At 39.3% G+C, this 5,416-nt stretch overlaps 1 pseudogene across 1 annotated transcript; it reads right to left on the reverse strand.

Moving 5' to 3' along the window:
- Positions 1-1,596: 1,596 nt before the first annotated feature.
- On the reverse strand, positions 1,597-3,291 carry LOC112628900 (annotated as a pseudogene). The gene has a single exon (XR_003120498.1). The product of XR_003120498.1 is annotated as a eukaryotic translation initiation factor 2 subunit 3 pseudogene (transcript).
- Between the last annotated feature and the right edge of the window lie 2,125 nt (positions 3,292-5,416).

Genomic DNA, 5,416 nt, shown 5'->3' on the forward strand with positions numbered 1-5,416 from the left:
CCAACATTCATTATAATCAAACTTTTTAAAGTCAAAGACAGAATCTTGAAAGCAGCAAGAGAAAAGCAATTCATCATATATAAGGGAACTGCCATAACATTATCAGTGGATTTCTCAGCAGAAACCTTTCATATCAGAAGGGAGTAGCATAATATATTCAAAGTAATAAAAGAAAAAAACCTGTTAGCTAAGAATACCAGGTCTAGCAAAACCATCCCAATTAAATCAGAACAATTAAAATCAGAATCTCTGTGGGGCATTTTTTTTTTTAAAAGCTTCCCCAGCAATTCTATTGTCAGTGAGTTGCTCAACAGAACCTCTTATGAAGCAAAAACATAAAGAAAAATAAGCCGGGCACAGTGGCTCACGCCTGTAATCCCAGCATTTTGGAAGGCAGAGGCGGACAGATCACCTGAGGTCAGGAGTTCAAGACCAGCCTTGGCAACATGGTGAAACCCCATCTCTACCAAAAACACAAAAATTAGCTGGGTATGGTGACACGTGCCTGTAATCTCAGCTACATGGTAGGCTGAAGCATGAGAATCACTTGAACCAGGGAGGCAGAGGTTGCAGTGAGCCAAGATCGTGCCACCGTACTCTAGCCTAGGTGACAGAGTGAGCCTCCATCTCAAAAAAAAAAGGGAAAAGCACACAAGTATACAGACATGGGGAATAAGTTAAAAATCAAAAGGACTCACTCACTACCTTCTAACATCTTTTACTTCTTGACCTTTCAAAACATCCAAAAATTAGTAATATTATAATCTGTGTCACAATCTTAACAGTTAAGAAAAAACATAAAATGAAGGCCTAGAAAGATCTTTGTTACTCATCTAGAATTATTTAGTATAACAGTATTTTCCAGTGGAGGAAGACTATTGGATTTCAGGCATAAAACAATGCAGAAAAAAATCTCAAGGCATCACAGGGAGAGGGAGATAACTTCTGACTCTGGTTTCCCGTGTTTCCAGCCAGGAAGAGCAAGGGGAGAAAAATATCTGTCCATGGGAACAAGTAATCATGCTTCAAAGGACAATTTCATTTGAACCCATTAATTTCCTTTTCATGCAAAATTTCAAAGATAAAGCAACATAAAATATGGGGCCAAAGAAAAGGGAGAAGGTCTTCAAGGAGAATTTGTGCCTTTAAGTTTTAACTGGTACAACAGTCCTTCAGCCTGGAGGTACTCAAAGACGAATCATGAAAAAGAAAAAAAACTTTATTTCAAGCAGGTTCAGTGATATATGTGTGTGCTACAGCAAAGGCTGGTTGTGGCAAAGTTTCAAACTGTATGATATGGGCTGGGCAAGGTGGCTCATGCCTGTAATCCCAGCACTTTGTGAGGCTGAGGGGGACTGATCACCCTGAGGTCAGGAGAGACCAGCCTGGCCAACATGCCGAAACCCAGTCTCTACTAGTAATACAAAAATTAGCTAGGTGTGGTGGCGTGAACCTGTAATCTCAGCTACTTGGGAGGCTGAGGCAGGAGAATCGCTTGAACCCGGGAGGCAGAGGTTGGGGATCACGCCACTGCACTCCAGCCTGGGCGACAGAGCCAGACTCAAAAACAAAAGAAAATGAAACAAACAAAAAAACCAAAACTGCATGATGTATAACTTTGACATTATGTGGGAATGCTTCACTTCTGCCAAAATGTAGATTCAATCCAACATTATGCCAATTTTTATATTAATTGTAGTCCCTAAGTTTTCATAACCAAAAAAAAAAAAGAGAATAAACTTACAGTTACCTACTAAGGTAACGAACTGTGAAATCAATTCCCCAATATTGCTTTGAAAATAAACCCCTTGGTTGTTAAGAGGAATTCTAACTTCCAACTCCATCCGAATGTATTATTTAACCGGTATTCTTCAGTCATCATCTACTGTTGGCTTGATTGTCACTCCTCTTCTTATCTGATCCCAACCAATTAAACGCCAGTGTTTTTCAACTCTTTGGCTAAGGGCAATTTTTTCTCCTACCTCTGTGCACACTGGATTGGTCAAAACAATTTTACCCAAATCGGCCTTGACAGCACTAACTCTCCCTCCTGTTGACAGGGATACTATATTCACCATGAGCACTTCATTCTTAGACAGCTTTTGAACCTTTGCTGCTTTCTTGTCTCCTTCAGTGCGTACACCTAGAAGCCGTCTAAGCAGGAAATAGGAAATTTCCAATTCTGTGAATATCTCAGGTAAAGCTCCGACTGCACCAAGTACTTGCCCCACCATTCTGTCAGCCCGGCATAAAGTGGGTCAATTTTTGTTCCAACTCCAATAAAACCGCCTGGAGCAGCATATTGCAGATCATTATGCTCTGCAAAAAGTGATACAATTTTGGAAAAGATTGGTTTACACATGAGTTTTCCTTCACTATCTTTGGAAACAATACCAGGTCTTACTTCTATCTCCTGGCCCACCTTTAATACTCCTTTTAGGATACTACCACCAGCTACACCTCCCTTAAGGTCATCAACTTCACAGCCAGGTTTGTTGACATCAAAAGATCTAATAACAATAAGCTGGGGCTCTGAACTAAACTCTCTTGGGGATACTGGAATTTTCTTTACTATGTACTCACAAACAACTTCAATGTTGTATTTCAACTGAGCCGAAATTGGAATAATGGGAGCGCCCTCTGCTACTGTAGCTTGGACGAATGCAAGGATCTGCTCGTATTGTTCTTTAGCCTGACTTTCTTTTACCAAATCAATTTTATTTTGTAGAATCAAAATACGCTTCAGTTTCATGATCTCTATAGCAGCCAGGTGTTCAGACGTCTGAGGCTGAGGACAAGATTCATTACCAGCTATCAACAGAAGAGCTGCATCCATCACTGCTGCACCATTCAGCATAGTAGCCATCAAAATATCGTGGCCAGGCTTAACAAAGTAAACGTCTAATTTGAAGTTCCCTTTGGTCCCTGCAATGTCTGCAGGAAACTCATCAGGTGTACTGCTCCCACAAGATCTACAACATTCTGGCCGAGGGCAACTTGGGTCATCAAGTTTATAAATCTTAGCATTAGCATATCCAAGCTTGATTGTAATATTTCTTTCTAGTTCATTTTTGAACCTGATGGTGTGAACTCCAGAAATAGCTTTGACGACTGTGGATTTCCCATGAGCTACCTGACCAATTGTACCTATATTAATTGTGGCTTGTCTGCTGATAACTTCGTGTGAAAGTGGCATCAACTTGGTAACATCCAACGTGGTGAGATCCTGACGCGAAAGATGCGGCTGCCCCAGAGTCACTCCAGCTTTTCCGCCCGCCATGTTGCCAGAAGAGCCCCTTGTGGGTTTTAAAACAATACTTCAGGACACAAGGAATGGAACGAGGGAAAGCGTCTGGAAACAACATGACTAACTGAACAACCTAGAATAACATTTTTGAAAGCTGTTTTGTAGAGCACTAATTCTTTGAGATGTTAATATAAGTGAAAATTATGTAGTCTAGATTGGTAAATGGAAGATTCAGCACATATAAAAACAAAATTTCCTAACTGGAACATCTTAGAACTTTGTATTTTCTAATATGCATTCTTAATTTGTTGAGAGAAGACATGTATTCCTAAAGGTTATTTAATTACAGAAGCAGTTTTTATTTTCATAGAGCATCTATTAGCAATAATGTCATGAAGAACACATTTTGGCAACAATGATAGAGCATACAGAAACAAAAACCTGTTCAACTTAGTTTAAGCATGATCTTAATTAGACTGCAGAATAAAACAGTTTCAAATAAGTACTGGAAATAAGAGGCATCATTGCATCAACAAATAAACACAACACATTCTTTTTAAAAATGAATACCATGGGAACAATCGCTGACTGATGTCCTTTACTGTATATGCAAATTCTAAGATACCTTCTTAGAACACAAAGGGTTCAGTGCTTAGCATATGGCCGCCTTCGCATACAGTTGGCGTAAATAATTTTTAGTCCTGAGTGAACTACATGAGTTAATAAGAAACAAATTTTAACCTTCAAATATTCCACCAAGTCAGTCTTTCATAATTTGGAAGCCTAAAGCTTTCTTTAGGTGTCCCTCAAAGGAGCTATAAGATGCCTTCTAAATTCCAAAATTCTCATATCCAGTTTCAATGTGAGACTTGAAAATTATGTAATGGTCTTTGGTAGTCATTGAAACTGTGGTTCCACTATTGAATCCTTTTTATTTTATTTTATTTTATGTTATTTTATTTTATTTTATTTTATTTTATTTTACTTATTTTTGTTGAGATGGAGTCTCGCTCTGTTGCCCAGGCTGGAGTGCAGTGGTGGGATCTCGGCTCACTGCAACCTCCACCTCCCAAGTTCAAGAGCGATTCTCCTGCCTCAGCCCCCTGAGTAGCTGGGACTACAGGTGTGCACCACCACGCCCAGCTAATTTCTGTATTTTTGGTAGAGACGGGGTTTCACTGCATTGGCCAGGCTGGTCTTGAACTCCTGACCTCAAGTGATCTGCCTGCCTCAGCATCCTAAAGTACTGGGATTTCAGGCATTAGCCATCGTGCCAGACCCCACTATTGAATCTTTATAGTCATTTTACCTTACAGTAGGCAGACTAACATTTTCAAAACAAATCAGGTTATATCTTCATTCCAACCCCTGAATTCAAAACTCTAATGACAGGTTGTTACACTCTCAATAAAATCTGCACTCCTTACTATGTATGGCCTGTGAGGGTCTACATAATATGGTCCTTGCTAACTTTCTGATTTCAACATCTACCTCTCCTTCCTCACTTAGTCCTCAAACACCCCTAACTTCTTTCTGACTCCAGACCTTTGTCTTCTACCTTAAATAGTCTCCTTTCATATCACCCTTTACATTACAAGCATCTTCCCACTTTTTCCTTTCATATTGGTGGGTCCCTCACCTTATTTTGGTTATTATCAAACTGCCATCTCCTCAGAGAAAGGCCTTCCTTAACCACTTTATTTAATATAGTACTTCTGTCATGCTCCACCTTCTCACCCTCCATTTCCAGTTAATTTTCTTCATACCACTTATTTCTGACACATATTTTTGGCTGACTTTCTCTTACTCACTGAATATAAGCTCCCTAAGGCATGGGCATTCTCTGTTGTCTTATCTATCATATCCCATGCCTAGCACAACTCAAAATTTATTGAGACTTCAGGCACAAAAGAGGTCTCAATAAATTTTTTGTTGACATGATAAAATGTGTTAAAACACTTTCTCATGTCAATACCAAATGAGCAAAATATAAGTATCATGTAATGCTAATAGACAATTATTTATTTGTTTATTTTGTCTGGAGGGGGTACTTATTTTTGTCAACAGTCAAAAGTCAGGTAACAAATATTTACTGAAAGCTTACTGCAAGGCAGTAACCATTCTGGTAATCATACTTAAGAAAGAATCATGGGTCTGGGCACAGCAGCT

The sequence above is a fragment of the Theropithecus gelada genome, chromosome 7b (assembly GCF_003255815.1).
Source record: "Theropithecus gelada isolate Dixy chromosome 7b, Tgel_1.0, whole genome shotgun sequence".
Taxonomy (NCBI): Eukaryota; Metazoa; Chordata; class Mammalia; order Primates; family Cercopithecidae; genus Theropithecus; species Theropithecus gelada.